The sequence below is a fragment of the Ambystoma mexicanum genome, chromosome 3p (assembly GCF_040938575.1).
Source record: "Ambystoma mexicanum isolate Mex_15411 chromosome 3p, UKY_AmexF1_1, whole genome shotgun sequence".
In the NCBI taxonomy this organism is placed as follows: domain Eukaryota; kingdom Metazoa; phylum Chordata; class Amphibia; order Caudata; family Ambystomatidae; genus Ambystoma; species Ambystoma mexicanum.
The window spans coordinates 718291122-718314913 of NC_090925.1; positions in this window are offsets into that span (position 1 = coordinate 718291122).

Below are 23792 nucleotides of genomic sequence, written 5' to 3' on the forward strand. Positions count from 1 at the left end.
TTTGTGTTAACATAGCATGGTGAGTCTGTGTCGCAAATTAGTAGCTGAGATAGCTGCAGGTAAGCAACGTGGAGGTTTCCTATGCAGACTGCACCTGGCCGGCCTATCTGGAATCACAATGCAAGTATCCGTAGGACTGCAATACTGGCCGCATGTGTGGAAGCACTTTCAAATGCTTGTGGGAGCGCATGTCTATCCATCGTACAACTATCTCCATGCCTAGGGCATCCTCTGTGTGCTGGTAAGAACACCCCTGTCGGCAGCCCTACTGATTCATACGGCAGGCTACCACATTTCAAGTACTCGCACAACTAAGTGGGTTGCTCTTCAAACCTACCAATTTGTCCCTGTACAATACCTGCCTGTATGAGGCCCACTTGAAAACAAGTAACAGCAACCTCGAGTGTACGCTGGGCGTGCTAAATGTCACAATAGTTTGATTGATGTGCTGCTTGCCTTTCCATGACCCGTGAAACAGACACACCATGGCTGTACTGAGCACTGTGTCAGAGAGTGTGAAGGGTTCGCCTGCGGGTCGTACAGTTGGAGACAACGTTTAACTGCAGGTGTGACAGTTAGTAGTGAATCTGCAAAATGGCAAAGTTGTTGCGGCTTGGTCACCAACATATTAGTGCATGTTTGTAACAGAAGTACGTAAACAGCAAATTTTTCGGAGAGCAAACATTACTGTTGCTTAAAACAGTAGTGTAGCTGCATGGGTCACGCTTAAGAATTACCTTCCTCCTGCATGTATTGACGCTGTGTTTCTCCTTGTTGTAAGCATTCTTCTATTTCATAAATCAGTCATGTCCGTGCATCCTAATCCTACGGCTAATGGTGTACCATGAAGTTTCCGTACCGCATGTGACGAGAACAGCAATGCAAGTATAAGGGACCAGTGGGCAGGGTACTACCCAGCCAAAAATGCAGTAGGGTTATTTCATGTACAGCATTCTCCACATAGGCTGCAGCCCACAACAGGGACACTCATTTACGGCACCGGAACTTTAGAACACCCTTGTAGACCATATGCTGCGCTAAGGACCCTTATCTGCCAAAGGGCATTGTACTGTGCATGTACTGCTACGTGGTACTCTACAGAGGGAAGTTACTTTGAAGTGCTTGAGGATACTCCGCCTGAGAGCATGTCAATGAGTGGCGTCTATTGAAGTGAGGGCCAACCAAAATTTTCCTCTCTCTGCACGTCCCCTATGGTATTCCTCTAGGTGCTGGCCCTTCCATACCAGTCCTTGCCTTTCGTTCCTTCGGTGGTGTGTGTTACAAGACCAAAAGAAACAGAAATGCACTGGAAAAGGAAAAAAAGGTAAGTAAACAAAGCTCCTTTCAGAGTTCAACAATGTAAGTGGCAACGAAGGGAGGCAGGGTGCCGGGCCTCATATACCCTCCACAGATTGTGCGCTAAATAAAAGGAGCTGCGGTACTGTGGAAAACACTGCAGTGGAATCTGGTACAAATGCCTCACTGTTAAAAGAGATTGCTGTGCGTGTGACAGTGCGTTTTCAAGACCTGAAGTGTGCAACACCTACCATATTCTTCATTTACTTCCAAAAAGGTCAGCAATGCAATTTATGTAGGGCGTGCAAAATTGGGAATCCAGTAATGTTAAGAGGAACGCTATTTGTGGGGAAAAACATTTGTGCTGTGAAACGTCAGATTCCCATTTGTAAAGTACGACATTGGCACAAGCTGTAAAATGGCACAAATACACTTCTTTGCAATGTACCGCGCTTTCTCCATTTCCAGACCAAATGAAAAATAACACGGCGACATGGGTGTCTGCATAGTGCCATAAAAATGTATGCAGGAGATCACAAACAGATGCATGACCTGGCCAAGAGCCACCTTCAGCGCAATCGGCACTAAAAATCGTGTTACATATTCTGCAATTTTCCCTCCACAACGAAGAACAAATACATGTTTGTCATTGCACATCATCAAAGTGTCACACAGACAAACCAAAATCAATCACTTCATTGTAGATACTCCATATGAGTACAAATCCACATGATACAATCCACAATGAACTGCCACTACACATTGTCTTCCATTCACTGTCAATCAATGTATGTACAATTCCCCCACAAATCATACTATGTGGCTTGTGCAACACACAGCCAAAAGCGCACCCTATACATTTCGCTCGACAAATACACCGTGTACCACTGTCTGTGCGGGCCATCCACACCCAGAAACCTTATTGACCAATCCCGTGTCCTCCACAGGCCCAAAGCTATGGCCGCCATCTGCAAAAGGGGCGTATGTCACACATACAACCATGCAACTGCTGCGATGCCCGCAGACTTTTCGAGCTGTGCGCGTGAGGGAGAGGGGGAATAAATTTCAACCAGTGTAGGGGACCTCATCAGTAGTTGAGGCTCTGAAAAGAGCCTTTTTCTTGTTTTTAAATGTGCTACCTTAGAAACACAATTTTTCAGTTTTATACTTTAGCTCACATGCTTGCAGTAAGGTCTTTACTGCAGTCTGTATATTGGAAAACTAAATATGATTGCCACTGGTCGACAAAGAAATTCCATTAACATTGAAAAGGTGTACATATCGAGAACCAATGTTGTCATTATCACAGGAGAACATCCCAGCAGCACTCAAGAAGTCGCACATGCTTCGGTTGATTAGAACCCTTCCGACCTCTGGCCTCTGGCTCTGACCTCTGGCTGGTGACAATCATTGGAATAGTCCCATACTATTCGTGCATGAAAAAAGCACCTTGGCAGTGGGAAAAATGCACTTCACTGCTTTCGTCAACTTCTTGAGTTGATGGTACACACGGGAACAAGGCATGGAACCCAAATGGAACACTCCATAATGCACTGCCTCAGCATACACAGTTGTGCCCACTCGTCGACATTCTTCAATGAGACCGTCAAAATTGCTTACATCGTCACAGCACCACAAAGCATCCCCCAGGGGAGTTGCTAGGCCTGGAAAAGACCCGGGGCTAGGCTGATGTCAGAACTGTTGGGACTGGGGGCTAGCTAGTCTTTTGGCTGTAGCTCCTGAGATTCTATCCGGGGCTACAACCAAAAGATCAGGGGCTATATCCCCCTTAGCCACCCCCTAGCAACGCCCCTGGCGTCCACTGCTTCCAAGTCAAAATCAGAACACACATTCCGACCTGTGGCTGTGGACAAATTACTCCTCGTGGTATGCATGAGTAGACAACCTTGGCAGTAGGAAAAATCTGCATCACTGCGTTCAACAACCTATTCGGGTAAAAACGTCCACACGACGTGTAACCCAAATGTAGACTTCCATAGTGCACCACAACAAAATCAACGTTCGTGACAGAGGACACATATCTGCAAAGGTGAACCAATCCGCCGAAACTGCACTCATACTGACAGCCCCAGAGAGCGTCCACTCGTTCCAACCCGAAATTACCAGCAACGCCACTTTGCACGCAACACCTGTGCAAATGGCGCACACAAGGTATCACCAATGATAAGCACTGTGCTTCTCTTCATCTCTACCAACCTCACAACACAGTAGTGGCCAACAAAGTTGCAGCCCCTTCTTATCAACCACACCCTAAACACCTGCTTGCCTAATTCCCACAGTTCAATTTCCATGCCCACCATGCTCATAATGGCAGGATGTGGCACGTGCGCTTTCCCAGCTACAGCGAGGGCCATGCCCCAGTAAATGAGACACAGTACTTTTTCCCTTTCCACTGGCATTTTTCCACCACACCCTCAGCGGGTTCTCGGAATGTTTCACACACGCATGCACCAACCACATACAAAAGCTCTGCATTGCACACTAGCATTTCTGTACACCATTCCATATTTACCCTTCAACGCTCTCAATACACGTGGCGTTTGCTTCAAAAGCACCTCCACCAGAACCTTCTGCTAAACCAACCACGATTTCAGCATCCACAAAGATCGGGAGCGGCACCGAGCACACCTTTGGCCATGCACACATCATTCTAGGACTTGCCCGCACCCAGCAATATGGATCCATGCATGTAACCATGTGTGCAGCTAACATTATCCACAAACGTAACATACGCAGTGACACTTCCACCCAACTCTCCCACACAATAACACAGCCATCCACCAAAACAAATCACTGTTAGCATAATCCACAAACATACCACAGCTTCAACCACCCCTGCCCCCTGCCATTCACAAACTACTACCAACCTACCCACAACCATCTTCACAACATAGGGCGTACTACAACATATCGGGCCTCATTACGACACTGGCGGAACGGGTTAAACGGCGCCACCAGCACTCCTATCCAACCTGCGCACCACAATGGAGCCATGCAGTGAAAAATGCAAGTTACCATAATCTACAAACAAAGCACTGTCTCCGCAACCCTATGCACTTTCCTTCACCTACTATGGTCTTACCAACTTCCTTTCACAAACTGAAGCCCTAGACTCTTGAGAGCATGGCCTTGGCCATGCACCCAATAGTCTAGTCCTTCAACAAACCCACCGCAACGTAATGCAAGCATGCATGCCACCATGTGCCCTACTACCGCAATCCACCCACATAGCACAGCCATCCATGCTCCCATGTGCTGTCATGTGCAATTCACTTCCCTTCTCAAAATCACCTGCCACCACTGCCATACATGCCCACATTCCGTGACCAAAATGATGTGGGAGTTTTCACGTTTTAAAAAGAAATGTGCATAACAATGACATCACGGGAAAATACAAAACATATAGTGTTGGCACCATTGCAGCCTTCTAAAAGTTACAACCCATCAAATAGCACAACATGAAATGATGGTCAAATGTTACACATGTACATTTCTGCTTGGTAGGTTAACACCAAATTAAATTACCTACCTCCGCAGAAGGTAATCACACAGAGCTGGTAGGCAATCTTTGCTATTGCTCTGTAGCAGCAGCCTGGCCAATAAATATGTATTGCTGTAGTGCAACTTCAGCGCTTAATGACATGGAGACTGATACCCCTCTCACTCTGATAGGCAGATGCTGCGTGATGGTGGTATGCTCTGCCACTTGACCCACTGGTGGTCTCCTAAAGGGGTCACATAGCTGTCAGGTCAGTGGATTGGTCTGAGCCCAATCAATGTAATCACCTACCAGGCCACTGTACAGACAGACTACTTAATGTGTTCAATGCTTTGTCCTGCTACCTGTCGTAGACCCTGGATCCTGCGCAGAAGTAGCACAAACTCCTTCCTCCCCTTAGCAGTTTTGGCACCTGGGACTTAAAGCACACAGGGCACCGCAACCACCACGGGGAAAGAGGGTTAGGGTCCTCGGATTGGATGGGTACGGGGTTGTAGGAACACCGGGTAGAGGTTAAGGTAGAAGTTATAGATAGCTAGGGGACTTGGGGATAAACATGCTTCTGATCTATTGAATGTGCTTGGTTGTTATGCTTAACACCTTTTGAAGAACACTTTCATACATACACTCCACACTCTCTCAAAGGGCCACACTCAGTTAGCTGCACTGAGTTAAAGTGGATGGGCCACACTCAGTTGGCTGCACTGAGTTAAAGTGGATGCTTAGCTTCTTGACACTGATTCAAAAGCTGGCACCCTTCATAGCCTGCTTCGGTTATATCACCATAGAATGACACTTACGTCAGTGTCACACAGCGTAACGTGGATTCACCTTACAGTACTTTCTGTTTTACCACATAATCTAGAATCCTCTACACATTGGGTACAGGTGCAGGCTGGAACCCCCACTTACACTGCATATCATGTGATAACAAGCATGAACATATGTGCTTCAACGTTGGTTTTGTACTGGTCCCAATACCAGGCTGTCAATAACACAACACAGATTCCAACCCAAATAAACTGTAAAAGACTCAGCTTCAGTGCTTGTCTGAAGTCCGGTTTGTCAGCGGCCCCAACGGTGCCTTGGAAACCGTGAGCTGCGTCTGCCAAATGAAAAAGTATTATTATACGGTTTGCAAGTGTGCGATGTTCACCAATGCTTGACTCGCACACAATTCTTCATGCGATTAGTAACGTGCGCCTGATGCCAAAATGCGCCCTTGGGCTCCTTTAGTAATCGGGTGCCTCCCGCGTGTCAATCCCCCCGTGCCGTCATGCAGTTAGTAGTTCAGAGATTATGAAGCTGGTCTACGCTCCATGCAGAAAATAAGGAGTACTTAGCTTTTGTGCCACGGGGCCGCGGTGAGGAGATCTGGGCGAGGGATGGCCCCGCATAGGATTTTGCCTTCTCGGAGCTCTGGAGATTCCGTCCGCCCGTGAGGAAGTCGAGCGCGAACAGAGTTTTGTGTTCTGCACATGCGCAATCCCGTTTCGCGCATGCGCGGTAGCTGGGGCGTTGTCCGTGTGGGGCTGCAGGCCCTGTGTGCTTGTTTCCGGTTGTGCTGCTCCCGGAGGCTGCTGGGAATTGTAGTTTTGGAGCCATTTCTCGCTCCTGATGCTCTTTTAGTCCAGCATATGCCATTCTTCCCCATCTGAGAGTTCTACAAGTGGGACAGAGATGGCATCAGCTGGATGAATAAGTTCCCCCACTGGTGGCTGCCACACTAGGCCCTTGCTGGGCTCTGACAGTACATCCCCTCCCCGCAGAAGGGCCTGGTTTATCCGGGTATAGGTGGTATAACCGTAAGAGACGAGAAGCATGTATGTTAGAAGCTGGTTCCCAGGATCTTTCTTCGGGACCATATCCAACCCAATCAATTAAATAGTATAACTGTCCCCCCCTCCTACGAGAATTGAGGATAGCTTGCACCTCATACTCTGGGTACCCTTCTACGAGGATCAGGGGAGGCCTTAGCATTCGGGCATGGGGTGCTGCGGGTTTTAAAAGGGCAACATGAAACACCGGGTGTACTTTCATATGGGTAGGTAACTGTAACCTCATGGCCACTGGATTTATGATATGTGTAATGCGAAAAGGTCCAATGAAATGGGGCTTGAACTTTCGTGATCCAGGCAGTTTTAAGTGTTGGGTAGATAGCCATACCTTATCCCCAACCTTGTAGGTGGGACACGCTCGCCTTTTAGTATCAGCATGTTTTTTACTTGATTCCTTTGCCGTGAGCAGGTGTTGGTGCACCTTTTTCCAAGTCTGTGTTAGCAAATCAAAGCGTGCTTGTACAGATGGCAAAGTACCCAGGAGGGCTTGAGGGATGGTGGGCTGGACATGTGGATCATATCCGTAGGTGGTGTGGAAGGGCGAGAATCCCGTGGAGGTATGACGTGAATTGTTGTACGCTATTTTTGCCATCCAAAGAACCTCCGCCCAGACACCCTGCGTACTGTGTGTGTAACACCTAAGATACTGTTCTAGAGTCTGGTTCAAACGTTCTGTCTGCCCATCAGTCTCGTGGTGGTAACTGCTAGACATGTGCAATATAACTCCCACTTTTTTACAAAATAGCTTCCAGAACCGTGAAGTAAATTGCGCCCCTCTATCTAACACAATGTGTTGGGGTATTCCATGTAAACAAACTATGTTTTGTAGGAACAGATCTACTAGTTCGCTGGCAGTTGGGAGTCCTTTACAAGGAACAAAGTGGGCCAATTTAGAAAAAGAGTCCACCACTACAAGTATGACTGTGTAGCCCTGGTCGGGAGGCAATTCTACTATAAAGTCCATGGAGATGGTGTGCCAGGGCTGTGTAGGCGTGGACAAAGGTCGCAAAAGTCCCATTGGTTTTCGATGATCAGACTTACTCCGTGCACAGACTTCACATTGTTGTACGTATTTTTGTGTTTCCTTTAGAAGACCAGGCCACCAATAATGTAGTTGTAGTAGCTCTTGAGTTTTATTAATCCCGGGATGTCCGGCCAGTGGGGAATCGTGGCACCACTTCAAAGCTTGTGCTCGCAGAGCAGCAGAGGGCAAATACACAGAGGTTCCACAATATGGTATTCCGTCCCGCAAATACTGTTCTTTTTTCAGATCTTCCCATTGCAACAGTTCCTGAGCTGACATTGCTTCCCTAATCTGCTTGAACAATTCATTTGTAACACTTGCCACAATTTTTTCAGAAGGTATGATGGGTTTTGCTTGTTCTTCTGGATTTATCATCGCCGGAATCTTGGGATATCTTGATAGCATATCTGCCTTTTTATTTTCCAATCCTGATCGATAGGTCAATACGAAATCATAATCCGCGAAGTACATGGCCCATCACAGATGGCGTGGGGTAGGGCACGTGCAGATTTGAGAAATTGGAGGTTATGGTGATCGGTAAGCACCGTGATGGTGTGTCGTGCTCCAAGTAAATAATGCCTCCATTTTGCAAATGCGGTTCGAATGGCCAGTAGTTCCCGGTCCGCTATAGTGTAGTTTTGTTCTGCCGGATTTAATTTCCTGGAGTAGTAGGCCACTGGATGCAAATGGCCCGTTGGGTCCCGCTGAGACAAGATAGCCCCCAAAGCATAACTGCAAGCGTCTGTTTCTACAATAAAAGGTTGTGTGGGATCAGGATGTAGTAAAATAGGCGCAGATTTAAATGCTTCCTTTAACTGGTTAAAACTATGATCAGCCTCTGCTCCCCAAACAAATGGCGTTCCTTTTTTCAACAGTTTGGTAATATTTACCACCTTTTTCGCAAAGTCCTGAATAAAGCGTCGATAAAAATTGGCGAATCCAAGAACTGCTTGAACTTCTTTTATGCTTTTAGGGGGCGGCCAATCCAGAATGGCTTGTACTTTTCGGTTGTCCATTTTTACCCCGTTTGGGGATAGGATGAATCCTAGAAACTCTACTGTTTTGCTGTGGAAACTACATTTCTCGAGTTTAGCGTATAAATGATGCTCCCTTAGATGTTGTAAGACTGATTTAACGTGTTGCACATGTTCTTCCTCAGTAGATGAATAGATCAGAATGTATGTACACCACTACATAGTGGTCGAGGAGACCGCGAAGGACTTCATCCAAAAAATGCTGGAAGGCGGCGGGTGCGTTGCAGAGACGTAATGGCATGACCTGGTAGTCATACAGTCCAAATTTCGTTCTAAACGCGGTCTTCCATTCGTCCCCCTCACGCACCCGCACCAAATGATACGCCCCTTTAAGATCCAGCTTGGTGTAGATAGCTGCTCCAGCACTTGATCTAATAAAACTGGGATGAGGGGCAAGGGGTAACGGTTCTTTATTGTTCTCCTGTTGACTACGCGATAGTCTATACAAGTCCTAAGTTCTCTGGTTTTCTTGGGCACGAAGAATAGTGGTGACGAAACGGGTGAGGTGGAGTGCCTTATGAAACCACTTTGTAGGTTAGTGTTGATGTATTCTTCCAGATGCTTGTTTTCTGCTTCTGTCAGAGCGTAGATCTGACTACATGGTAGAGTAGCTCCAGGTTCCAGATCGGTCCTACAGTCAAAGGAGCGATGTGGGGGTAGTGTCTCTGCCGCAGCCTTACTAAAAATGTCCCGGAACTCAGCATATGCCGAAGGAAGTCCCACCAACTCTTCTTGGTCTGATTGGTGTGTAGCACCCAACACTCGCACTGGTCTTGCCCCATCTCCAACACAATGCCGAGCGCAATGTTCAGAGGCAAATGCGTCCGTACCGCGTGTCCAATCTATGGCCGGATTGCGTAGAGCCAACCATGGCAAACCTAAGATGAACCCGAACTGAGGAGCAGCAATGACATGAAAAGTGAGAATTTCACTATGACCTTGTATGTCTAATACTACCTCTTCAGTACGCTGGGTCACGGGTCCAGATTTCAATGGTGATCCGTCTACTGCACAGACTGGTTCCTGATGTTCCTTCTGACGCAGAGGTATATCTAAGGTTTGCATGTATGTTGCATCTACGAAATTGCCAGTGGCTCCCCAGTCCACCATTAAGGTGATCACCTGGTTCTTCAAACGAGTCTTCAGAAGTCCGGTCACAGGAGGGCTGTGAGTATGGGTTGCATTAGCCAAGACGTGAGAAGGGGCGTCAACAGGACTTGGGCTCGACAGATCCACCCCATTCACTGGCGAGCGCTGGTGTTTCCCTGCGGAGTACTTCCCTTAGGTTTAGCCCCACACTCCTTAACAAAATGACCTGACTTACTGCAGTACATGCAAAGTTTTTCCCGTCTCTGCTTTTCCCTTTCTTCTTTAGTAATAGGGCCTCTAATGGTGTCTATCTGCATGGGTTCAGGTTCTGATGTCTTATCACTTTTCCCCACTGCTGGGGATTTTTGATAGTCTAACCGGGGTGGAACACCCTGTCTGCTCTCCCACCTTTTCTTATCCTGACGCCTCTCCCCTTGCCGGTGGTCCAGCCAGAGTGCTAGGTCAATCATTCCGGTACAGGTATCTGGTTGGGGAGCGACCTGTGCTATAAGGTCCTTTAGGTCATCTCTTAAACCTTGATAGAAGAGGGCTAACCTTTTTTCATGCGGCCACTCAGCTTCTACCACTAGTCTATTAAAGAACGTTACGTAGGTAATCAGTTCTTTGTTCCCCTGCCGTAACATCAGCGACTCCTTATCCCTGACTAGGGAAGCCACCTTGCGATTGAAGATCTTATTAAACTCCTCCTGAAAACTCCTCCAATCATACAGAATTGCATCGTCTTTTTGGACCAATGGTGTAGCCCAAGCTGCCGCGTCCCCCGTGAGATACGAAATAACAAAAGCTGTTCTGGATTGATCAGAGCGGAATACTGTGGCCTTGGTTAAAAAGTGTAACTGGCATTGTGTAATGAAGGTTGTGTACCTCTGTGGGTCCCCCCGTAATGCTCAGGGGTAGCTAATGGTACTGGAGTTTCGGCAGTGACATGTACCTTCACGGGAGTAGGGGCTCCTTCTGGCAGAGGGACACCCTGGGCAGCCAAACCCCGCACCTGGGTGGCGAGGTTTACATAATCCTGGCGAGTGGCGGCTAATTCAGCCTTAAGTTCGTGCAAAGCTTGGGCTATTTCCTCCATAGTGGCGGCAGAGTTCGTGCTACCTGGGCACTTACAATACTTGGGTTTGCGCTTCTGTCGTAGTCCCTGGATCCTGCGCAGAAGTAGCACGTACTCCTTCCTCCCCTTAGCAGTTTTGGCACCTGGGACTTAAAGCACACAGGGCACTGCAACCGCCACGGGGAAAGAGGGTTAGGGTCCACGGATTGGATGGGTACGGGGGCTGTAGGATCAACGGGTAGAGGTTAAGGTAGAAGTTATGGATAGGTAGGGGACTTGGGGATAAACATGCTCCTGATCTCTTGAAGGTGCTTGGTTGTTATGCTTAACACCTTTTGAAGAACACTTTCATACATACACTCCACACTCTCTCAAAGGGCCACACTCAGTTAGCTGCACTGAGTTAAAGTGGATGGGCCACACTCAGTTGGCTGCACTGAGTTAAAGTGGATGCTTAGCTTCTTGACACTGATTCAAAAGCTGGCACCCTTCATAGCCTGCTTCGGCTATATCACCATAGAATGACACGTACTTCAGTGTCACACAGAGTAACGTGGATTCACCTTACAGTACTTTCTGTTTTACCACATAATCTAGAACCCTCTACACATTGGGTACAGGTGCAGGCTGGAACCCCCACTTACACTGCATATCATGTGATAACAAGCATGAACATATGTGCTTCAACGTTGGTTTTGTACTGGTCCCAATACCAGGCTGTCAATAACACAACACAGATTCAAACCCAAATGAACTGTAAAAGACTTAGCTTCGGTGCTTGTCTGAAGTCCGGTTTGTCAGCGGCCCCAGCAGTGCCTTGGAAACCGTGAGCTGCGTCTGCCAAATGAAAAAGTATTAGTATACGGTTTGCAAGTATGCGATGTTCACCAATGCTTGACTCGCACACAATTCTTCATGCGATTAGTAACGTGCGCCTGATGCCAAAATGCGCCTTTAGTAATCCGGTGCCTCCGGGGTGTCAATCCCCCCGTGCCGTCATGCAGTTAGTAGTTCAGGGATTATGAAGCTGGTCTACGCTCCATGCAGAAAATAAGGAGTATTAGCTTTTGTGCCGCGGGGCCGCGGTGAGGAGATCTGGGCGAGGGACGGCCCCGCGTAGGAGTTTTGCCTTCTCGGAGCTCTGGAGATTCTGTCCGCCCGTGAGGAAGTCGAGCACGAACAGAGTTTCGTGTTCGGCGCATGCGCGATCCTGTTTCAATCATGCGTGGTTGCTGGGGCGTTGTCTGCGTGGGGCTGCAGGCCCTGTGTGCTTGTTTCCGGTTGTGCTGCTCCCGGAGGGTGCTGGGAATTGTAGTTTTGGAGCCATTTCTCGCTCTTGATGCTCTTTTAGTCCAGCAGATGCCATTCTTCCCCATCTGAGAGTTCTACAAGTGGGACAGAGATGGCATCTGCTGGATGAATAAGTTCCCACACTGGTGGCTGCCACACTAGGCCCTTGCTGGGCTCTGACACTACCTGCCGTAGAGTCACAAAAATCACCTGCCACTGTAAAAAGCAGTACTATCTGTCATGCAAATCTGTAGGTTGTAGCACTGCTTAAAAAGCAGAAGCCTAATGCCTAAATCTGTTGGTTTGGTAACTCACCACGGAAAGAGGTCGCCGCAAACAGGTCGCTGTACAAGCTATCGGCCCTTTACAACAGCTGGCTCCATTCACCACACAAGACAGTTGCCTGTTGAGGTACCCACCAATTGGCACTATATGCACAAACACTGCAGGCACACTTCCATTTTCTTCCACTTCATTACATATGTCACATGAACCACTTCTCACTCCCCCACCCTTTCCATCCCTTCTGACCACCAACACATGGTGTACGGTATATTTTCCAGTCCCTTTCGGCGCTGCACTGTCCGCCGATACACCTCTGCAGCGGTTTCCGAAAACTTTGACGCACAGCACACTTCCCTCCAGCCAACCACCGGCCGCGTCCAATGTTCGCCTACAACACGGCGTACCGCAGGCCAATGACAGTTTAGTCCGCAGAGCGAACAGAGAAATGGGTCCGTGGAGCCAACCTGGATATCACCATTTTTTGGGATGCACAATTCAGTCCTTTGCAACAAAACTACTGGTCAGATTTCCACCACACACACAAAAGCATGCTTTCTGACCCAAGCCCCCGCTCCTGCCGCAAATTTGGTGCAAATCCATCCAGCCGTTCGCCCTGTAGCCGTGCACAAAGTTTTTCCCCATTTAGTTTATGGAAAAAAAAAAATTGGGACCACCCCCTATAACTTTGCCCCCCCTGCACGAAACCTCGCCCAACTTGGCAAAAGAATTCAGAGCCGGCCATATACTTTTTTTGCAAAGTTTGGTGACGATTCCTTCAGGGGGAGCGAAGTTATAAGCCGCTGAAAAAGTGGCCTTCCTATGGGTTTAGCAACTTAACCATAACTACATGACCGCTACCGCGGGCCGTGTAAATATATATATATATATATATATGGGATACATTACTCACCGTAATCGTATTTCTGATGCTTGTATCTGCTTAGATTCACATGCTGTGCATAGGCCGACATCTAGTGGAAGCTGCAGAGTATTACAGTTTGTTTTTCGAAACTCGAAAATGGGTGTCGACACAGGGCGTGCCAGTAATACTATCCCTTGTGTGATTCCACTGTACCCATGATCCCTCACGCGTCTAGGACCCTCAGATTGTATTTTTTCTGACATGAGGTAGCATGAGGAGTAGCGTGAGTACAGATTATCCAAGCAGATAGATAGATAGAAAGATAAGACTACAGGCATCCATGCGCCTTCTCTCAGAGGGGAGGAAGGGTGGGTCGCATGTGAATCTAAGCAGATACAAGCATCAGAAATACAATTACAGTGAGTAATGTATCCCTTCTGAGGCTTGTGGAATCTGCTTAGATCACATGCTGTGCATAGATTAGCGAGCAGTGTTAGAAGAAGGAGGTGGGATGTGAGAAGGGTCATGAGCAAATACATGTCTTAGAACCACTGGCTCCACTTGAGTATCTGTCTTGGAATGAGTGTCAATGCAGTAGTGCTGAGTATAAGTGTGATTAGTGTACCAAGTAGCTGCTTTGCAAATGGTGTCAAGGGGTACATTTGCAATGAAAGCCAGAGTGGCCCCAATGCCTCTTGTAGAGTGGGCTCTTGGCGTGAAAGGCAGAGTTTTTTCAGAAAGGGAGTAACACAGCCGGATACAATTTATAATCCACTTAGAGATGGCACCTTTAGAGACGCGATCTGCCTCTCTGCCTGTAGCTACGGAGACAAACAGTTGGTCTGTTTTCCTTAGCGGTCTGGTCTTGTCTACATAGTATAGGACCTCCCTACACACATCTAGGGTGTGTAGTTTCACCTCAGCAAAGCCCTTGGGTTCTTGGAAGAAAGCCGGAAGCTCAATCGACTGGTTAACGTGGAATTTAGAAATAAACTTAGGTAAAAACCTAGGGTGTGTTCGTAAAACCAGTTTATCTTTATGGACAGTAAAGAAAGGATCCTGCACTGACAGAGCCTGAATTTCACTGACCCTTCTTATCGATATAATGGTTACTAAGAAGGCAGTTTTATAAGTCAGGTGTTTGAGAATGCTTTTATGCATGGGCTCGAAAGGGGGGCCCATGAGTTTAGCAAGCACCACCTTCATCCTAGGCACCAGCCGGTCCCCATTGGGACCTTTTGGACCTCGTCCTGGCGCCGGTGGCACCAGGCTCATCAAAATCACTGGTCCCGGCACTGGAAGCGCCGGGCTCATAACATGTATAAAGATGCTTGGGTGGACTTACCTGCAGCAGACCATGCTGCTTACTTACCAGCCATATGGGAATCCTCTACGAGCCGGGACTAGTTTCTTACCTGGGTGGGGCAGGCTCCACTCCCTGGATACAACACTGGAACTCTTCTAGAACAGGAACTCTTTTCTTTCCTGGGCGAGGCAGTGGAGGAAGACGCCTCATCACTCCAAGGCTATTTAAACCACACCCGATTGATGCAACGTGCTTCGCGTTATTCTGCATCTGCAGCAGAACGCTCACCGTGTCGGTTCCAGTCTTCATTCTTCCGATCCTGAACCTGTGAGAACAAAAGCTTACCTTTCTTGTATCCAGCCTTCAGAAGCACCTGCAAAGACAAAGAAACAACAGGTTAGCACAGCAAACTTCACTCGCAGCGCTTTCCTCACCTGATCCATCGGCAGTTACCAACTCTTCGCGCTGCTCCTCCGCCATTATAAAAGCCTGTGAAGACAAAAGCATAATTATTCCTGTGGGGAATTTACTTACCGGCACCCCTCGAATTCCGGTTTTCATCAACGCTGCATTCCTGCACCTGAAAGAGAAAAGGAGAGACATTGGGCAGGCTATTTACTCACGTGCCTTCGCGCCCTCCACAATTAGGCGCCTGCAAATACCCCGGCGTTTTCCAGAGTCTCTTCAGCATCCGAACTCATACCTGCAAAAGAAAAGAGAGAGTTGGAGTGCATTTCGAAAACAGGCAACAGGCACTTACTTACGCACTCCCAAGCACTTCATTCCTATGCACTGGTTCGAACTCCGGCTCTCTTCAAACCACCATCTTCCGCCTCAAGAGCCCTGCAAGACAAAAGGCACCATTTGAAAAGAACATTATACAGAGCCCTATTCCATACTAACGTGCCCACACACCTAAAGACTGTAAGGACATTAAAGGTGCCCGGAAACTCACCGTTCGTGCAGTTAACGACGGTTAGCAATCCTCTGAAGTCAAGAGGCCTACGTTTCAACCCAGTGAAGGAACTGGTAACGGCACCCTGCACCAGATGCAGATGGAGAGTCCAGCATTCACCTATCTAAGGTGAGCACGTTGACCTTGGGGCTCCACGGAAAAGTGAGAGGGGGAGAGAGAGAGACACCCGACAATCCCAGGTCATTAACCCCATATTCTTTCACCTGCAGACATCTTACTCTTCGAGTTAGACACACAGTGCGAAGAGGCCCAGCCCCGGAAGCCAATCGAGTCCTGCACTTCACTTTTCAAGATACAGTTACCACCCTGCCAAGACCAGAGCCTCCGTGGGAATCAGGTGAGCGTTACAGAACGCGAAGCCCACCGCAAAACTCCTACCCAGGCGCAATGGAAACCTCAGATACCGATCAATTGGCCCAGTTACTTGGGGAACTAAAAGCGGAAGTACATGCAGCTCGTCAGGAAACGAACGCTCTAAGAAGAGAGCTGATTATATCCAAGGAGCGAACAGATGACCTCGCTAGGCAATTGCTACAAACGCAGGCAGGACAAACACCTCTGCCCGCTTCAGGAGGAAACTATCCTTCAGCATCCTCCACAAACCCAGTGCAAATCAATCTACCCGGTAATGTGCCCTTGGCTCCGCCCGAACGCTTTTCTGGTGACCCAAAGAGATTTGCAGTGTTCATTAACCAGTGCCGCTTACACTTCTTATGTAGGCCAGCAGCCTTCCCAACAGATCAGGCCAAGGTGGCCTTTGTGCTTTCTTATCTCAGTGGCAGTGCCGCAGATTGGTCGATCCCTTTAGTCACTCAGGATGATCCGGTTCTTCATAATTTCCAGGCTTTCCAGTCCAGCATGGAGAAACTGTTCGCAAGACATTCACAAGGGCAGGCCTTGGACAATGAACTCCTTTCGTTACGACAGGGTAATCAAGACCTTTTGACTTACATCGCATCATTCAACAGACTTATAGTGGAAACTCAATGGCCTGAGGATAAGAGAATTACGCTTTTCTACAGAGGCCTGCGTGGAGAGCTCAAGGATGTGTTAGCTCAAGTTGTGAATCCTCCACAAGACTGCTCAGACTATATTGACCTAGTTGTTCAATTGGACCACAGATTACAGAACAGGAAGGCTGATCGTTCCAAATTTGATACCCGAGTGTTTTCCAAACCGCAGACCTTAGCTAGGGGAGTTGACACCGTGGAACCCATGCAAATAGGGGGCATGAAAGGACCATTAACCCAAAAAGAGCGAGAAAGGAGAAGACAGCTGCAATTATGCCTCTATTGCGGAAACTCGGGGCACTTTCTTCGAGACTGTCCAGTGAAACCAGCTAAGAAGGCTGTAGGAGCTGCAGTTACCTGTACCACAAATTCTGAGCAGGGAAACGACCTAGCCCGACAAGTGTAGAGGTCCTCTTGCCGAGCGTTAAAATCTGTTCCGTGACCTCGCATTTCGTGGTGCCTATGGTCCTCATTAGCCCTGAACGTCCGGATCGTTTGCATGCAATTGAAGCTTACATCGACAGCGGAACAATCGGCAATTATGTGGACCATGAAATGGTATCAAGGATGAATCTACCTCTTTGTCCTAAGGCAGTAAAAGACGTCATTACTACAGTGGATGGCACGGAGATAGCCTCCGGACCAGTAACTCACACCACCCAGGAAGTGACGTTAGTGAGCCAAGATGGACACCGGGAGAAAATCGTGTTCGATGCGATCAAGGCCCCTCAGTTCCAGATCGTTCTAGGAATTCCTTGGTTAGAGAAGCACAATCCTCAGATCGATTGGCGAGCAAAGACGGTTCAGTTTCCTGAATGTATCCCCACTTGTTATCCTCGGCCCGACGTTTCACTGGCAGCAATCTCTTCTGAGGTTCCCCAACTACCTCCTGAATACCAGGAATTCCAAGACGTCTTTCAGAAGGACCAAGCTAACTCCCTGCCTCCTCATAGGTCTTACGACTGTCAAATAGACCTGATACCCGGATCTACTCCTCCTTGCAGTAGGATTTATGCCCTCACCGAGCCAGAGAATCTCCACCTCAGACAATATCGGGACCAATACCTAGCTAACGGGTTTATCCATCCTTCAAGATCCCCAGCTTCTTCGGCTTTGTTCTTCGTTCCGAAAAAGGAAGGAGACCTTAGAACTTGTATAGATTACCGCGCCCTGAACCAAATCACCGTTAAAAACAGATACCCGTTGCCTTTGATCCCTGAACTCCTGGACCAAGTCAAAAACGCATGTATATATACAAAGTTGGATCTCAGAGGAGCCTACCATTTGGTACGAGTAAAAGAGGGCGATGAATGGAAGACGGCCTTCCGCACCAAGTATGGGCTGTTTGAATATCAAGTTATGCCCTTTGGACTATGCAACGCTCCGGCCGCCTTCCAGTATTTTATGAACGACGTCCTCAGAGAACTCATAGATGTGTGTGTAGTTGTCTATATTGACGACATCCTCGTCTATTCACCATCTGAAGAGGAACATCGGAAACACGTTAAAGAGGTCCTCGAGAGATTGCGTCAACATAACCTTTTTGCTAAGCTTGAAAAATGCGTTTTCAACGTAACTGAAGTTGAATTCCTGGGATTCATACTGTCGCCTAACGGAGTCCTTATGGATTCAAAAAAGGTCGATGCAATCATCAAGTGGCCTTCACCAACCTCTGTAAAAGGAGTTCAAAGCATGTTAGGCTTCGCTAACTTTTACCGCAGGTTCATTCCCGAATTCTCTCGAATAGTCCAGCCCATCACCGCTCTGTTAAAGAAAAACAAATGTTTTGAGTGGTCTACAGAGGCGGAACAAGCTTTCCAAGACTTAAAAGCTAAATTCATCTCTGCACCTGTTCTGAAACATCCCCGCCCAGAACTCCCCTACATCGTTGAAACAGATGCTTCTAGTCTTGCTATGGGGGCAGTTTTATCACAAAGGGATCCAGTTACACACCAATTACATCCTGTAGCCTTTTGGTCCCGCAAATTCTTGGCTCCCGAGATCAACTATACTATTACAGACAAGCAACTTCTAGCTATCAGATCGGCCTTTAAGGCCTGGCAGCATTACCTTTTGGGAGCCAGACACACAGTCACAGTACTGACAGATCACCGCAACTTACAATATCTGAAGACGGCCAAAGCTCAGTCTTCCAGGCAGCTCCGCTGGGCTCTGTTTTTGGCTGAGTTTGACTTTATAATTACTTATCGACCAGGCAGTAAAAACGGAAAAGCAGATGCCCTCTCCCGGATGGGAATAGATGAACACTTGACCAATCCTGAACCAATACCCATAATCCCTGAACAAAGAGTTTTGGGTTTGGTCAGCGCTCAATCCCTTGAAGACATCGAGACAACGGTCAAATCACTCCTAACTCCGGCAGAATTACAGGACTGGCAACTCAAGGGGAAGGACTTCTCAGTGGATCAAGACCTACCATATTTCCGAGGACGATTGTACTTGCGCTGTGAGAAAATACAAAAACAGGTAATCTCCTGTTATCATGACTCATTAATGGAGGGCCACCCTGGCATTACCAAAACCATGGAAAAGGTCAAAAGACATTTCTGGTGGCCATCATGGAAGAAGGACATTAGAGAGTTTGTAATCTCCTGCGGTGTGTGTGCTCAGAATAAAAGCCAGAAGGAGAAACCAGCCGGCCTCTTACACCCGCTTGACATCCCTCCCTGTCCATGGCATACCCTGTCCATGGATTTCATCACTGACTTACCTCCGTGCTCAGGGTATAATACCATTTTAGTAGTTGTGGATCTATTCTCCAAGATGGCTCACTTCATTCCCCTAAAGGGCCTACCTTCAGCTTCAGTGTTAGCCCGAGAATTCCTAGAAAACATTGTTCGGTTACACGGTTTTCCCTCGGTTTTGGTCTCCGATAGAGGAAGTCAATTCATCTCCCACTTTTGGCGAAGTTGCTGTCGCTTAGCCCAGATAGATGTGAGACTTTCAACTAGTCACCATCCCCAAACTGACGGACAAACCGAGAGGACAAATCAAACTCTGGAGCAATATTTACGTTGCATGCTCCAACAAACTGAAAACCCTTGGAAGGACATCCTTTGGATCGCTGAATATGCTTATAACAATTCGATCCATTCTGGAACCGGGAAGACTCCCTTCTTCCTGTTATACGGAACCCATCCTAGGACCTCTAACCTGGATCCTCCCCAAAAACTCGAAACACTTGCTGTGGATCACTTGCACTCGGTGATCACTCATGCTTTTAAAGAAGCCACTGCCCATCTGCAAAGAGCTAAAGCACTATACAAAAAAGGAGCGGATCTACACCGTAAAGAGGCCCCTCACTACTCTGTGGGAGATCAGGTCTGGTTATCCACTAAGCACCTGCCTCTAAAAGGACCCCGCACTTTCATCCCGAGATACCTAGGACCCTATCTCATCTCTGCCATAATTAATCCGGTGGCTGTCAAATTGGAATTGCCTTCTCATATGAAAATACATCCAGTATTCCATGTCTCCCTACTAAAACCAGTACAACCAGAAACCCGATTGACCAAACTCCCAGAACCTGTTCTAGTGGATGGACAACTTGAGTTCGAAGTAAAGAACATCCTAGACTCCAAAATCTCCAAATCTAAGTTATACTACCTGGTTGATTGGAAAGGATACGGCCCCCAGGAAAGGTCTTGGGAACCCTCAGAACATGTCCATGCACCTCCTCTGGTCAAGAAATTCCATCTAAATCACCCCGACAAGCCAAAACCCCCGGAGAAGACGCGCTTGGGAGGGGCGTTGAGGGGGGGTGCTGTCATGATCACTGCTTCCAAGGGGCTAGGACCAGCCCAACGTCCCTGGAAGCAGGCCTCTAACCTTCATCCTAGGCACCAGCCGGTCCCCATTGGGACCTTTTGGACCTTGTCCTGGCGCCGGTGGCACCAGGCTCATCAAAATCACTGGTCCCGGCACTGGAAGCGCCGGGCTCATAACATGTATAAAGATGCTTGGGTGGACTTACCTGCAGCAGACCATGCTGCTTACTTACCAGCCATATAGGAATCCTCTACGAGCGGGACTAGTTTCTTACCTGGGTGGGGCAGGCTCCACTCCCTGGATACAACACTGGAACTCTTCTAGAACAGGAACTCTTTTCTTTCCTGGGCGAGGCAGTGGAGGAAGACGCCTCATCACTCCAAGGCTATTTAAACCACACCCGATTGATGCAACGTGCTTCGCGTTATTCTGCATCTGCAGCAGAACGCTCACCGTGTCGGTTCCAGTCTTCATTCTTCCGATCCTGAACCTGTGAGAACAAAAGCTTACCTTTCTTGTATCCAGCCTTCAGAAGCACCTGCAAAGACAAAGAAACAACAGGTTAGCACAGCAACCTTCACTCGCAGCGCTTTCCTCACGTGATCCATCGGCAGTTACCAACTCTTCGCGCTGCTCCTCCGCCATTATAAAAGCCTGTGAAGACAAAAGCATAATTATTCCTGTGGGGAATTTACTTACCGGCACCCCTCGAATTCCGGTTTTCATCAACGCTGCATTCCTGCACCTGAAAGAGAAAAGGAGAGACATTAGGCAGGCTATTTACTCACGCGCCTTCGCGCCCTCCACAATTAGGCACCTGCAAATACCCCGGCGTTTTCCAGAGTCTCTTCAGCATCCGAACTCATACCTGCAAAAGAAAAGAGACAGTTGGAGTGCATTTCGAAAGCAGGCAACAGGCACTTACTTACGCACTCCCAAGCGCTTCATTCCTATGCGCTGGCTCGAACTCCGGCTCTCTTCAAACCACCATCTTCCGCCTCAAGAGCCCTGCAAGACAAAAGGCACCATTTGAAAAGAACATTATACAGAGCCCTATTCCATACTAACGTGCCCACGCACCTAAAGACTGTAAGGACATTAAAGGTGCCCGGAAACTCACCGTTCGTGCAGTTAACGACGGTTAGCAATCCTCTGAAGTCAAGAGGCCTACGTTTCAACCCAGTGAAGGAACTGGTAACGGCACCCTGCACCAGACGCAGATGGAGAGTTCAGCATTCACCTATCTAAGGTGAGCACGTTGACCTTGGGGCTCCACGGAAAAGTGAGAAGGGGAGAGAGAGAGACACCCGACAATCCCAGGTCATTAACCCCATATTCTTTCACCTGCAGACATCTTACTCTTCGAGTTAGACACACAGTGCGAAGAGGCCCAGCCCCGGAAGCCAATCGAGTCCTGCACTTCACTTTTCAAGATACAGTTACCACCCTGCCAAGACCAGCGCCTCCGTGGGAATCAGGTGAGCGTTACATTAACCACTGGTACTTTCCACCACGACACCTTGTTATGGGAGGTGGTGTATGCTGACAGAGCCGCCAGGTGTACTTTCAGTGAGTTAAATACCAACCCTGCATCCAGCAGGTGGAGCATGTAAGTGACAATAGTGGAAGGAGTGCAATCAACAGGGTTGATTTGTTTATTCTGGCACCAGATAACAAATCTTTTCCATTTGTCAAAGTAGCAGTGCCTCGTGTTTGGCTTCCTTGATTCTTTTAGGATGTCCATACATCTCTGAGGTAAATTAAGATGTCCAAACTCTATGACCTCAGGAGCCATGCTGCCATGTTAATTGAGTTGGGTTGAGGATGCACTGCTTGACCATGGTGCTGGGACAGTAGGTTGCACCAGCACGGGGTTTGATGGGTTCGCACACCGCTAGTCTGCATAAGTGTGGGAACCACGGTTGCCTCGCCCACATGGGAGCAACTAGGATGAGCGTCATTGATTCCCTGTGCATCTTGCTGACCACCTTCCTGATGAGAGGGGTTGGTGGAAAAGTGTACGCAAACATCCCTGACCAGTTCATCCACAGGGCGTTCCCCTTGGAGTCTGGCTGCGAGAACCTGGATGCGAATCCTGGGCATTGTCTGTTTTCGCTTTTGGCGAATAGGTCTGTACTGGGGAAACCCCACTGTGAGAAGATGTCTTCTACGACTTCTCTGTGTAGACACCATTTGTGTTCTCCTGGGAGGGGATCTCTGCTCAAAGCGTCCGCTAGTGAATTGAGATCCCCTGGAACATGTTGAGATGACAGGTAGATGTTCCGTTTGAGTGCCCATATCCAAATTTTCTGGGCAAGCTTGGCCAGATTTGGCGAACGAGTCCCTCCCTGCTTGTTTAGGTAAAACATTGCTGTTGTGCTGTCTGTCAAGATCTGCACTGACAGGTTCAACAGGTAGGGCTCGAACGCTCGAAGCGCTCTGAATACTGCCAGAAGCTCTAGCAGATTGATATGATTCTTGGCCACTGTGTGAGACCAGAGACCCTGAGCTGTGTGGTGAAGAAGGTGTGCTCCCCACCTTGACAGGGATGCGTCTGTTGTGACTAGAGGCTGTACCTCGGGATCGTAAAAGGGTTTCCCCTTTCACAGGTTCTCTCTTGTCCACCAGTGAAGTATTTGTACAAGTGTTGGCGAAACGACCACTAGATCGTCCCACTGACCACTTGCCTGAGACCACTGTTTCGCCATCCATTCTTGCATGGGACGCATGCGCAGGCGCGTGTGGGGGACCAGGTAAATACATGACGCCATCATGCCTAGCAAACGCATCGCTTTGCGCACCGTTATCTGCCGACCGGCCTGATATAGAGGAATTTGCAGCAGTATATTCCGAATATTTTCCTCTGATGGCAAGGCCAACCCCTCTTGCGTGTTTAGGACAGCTCCTAGGAACTGTTTGGAGGTGCATGGCACCAGACTTGATTTTTGCTCGTTTATGGAGAAACCCAATTCGAAGAGGAGGTCGATAGTTCTCTGAATGTTTGCTCTGCAAATTACTGGGATCTCCCCCGTGATGAGCCAGTCGTCCAGGTAAGGGTATACTGGGATTGCCTCCCTGCACAGGTGTGCCGCCGCCACCGCCAGTACCTTGGTGAATACCCTTGGAGCCGAGGCTATACCGAAGGGCAGCACCTTAAACTGGTAGTGCTGACTGTCCACCTTGAAGCTTAAGAACCTTCTGTGCGGTGGGAACATGGAAATATGAAAATAGGCATCTTTCATGTCCAATGTTGCCATGTAATCCCCCTTTTTTTAGGAGGGGGATTACCTCTTGGAGAGTAGTCATGTGAAATTTTTGGGGCTTGACATAAATCCAATACTGGGCGCATTGTCAAATCTTTTTTTGGCACAAGGAAGTAAGTTGAATAAATACCCTTG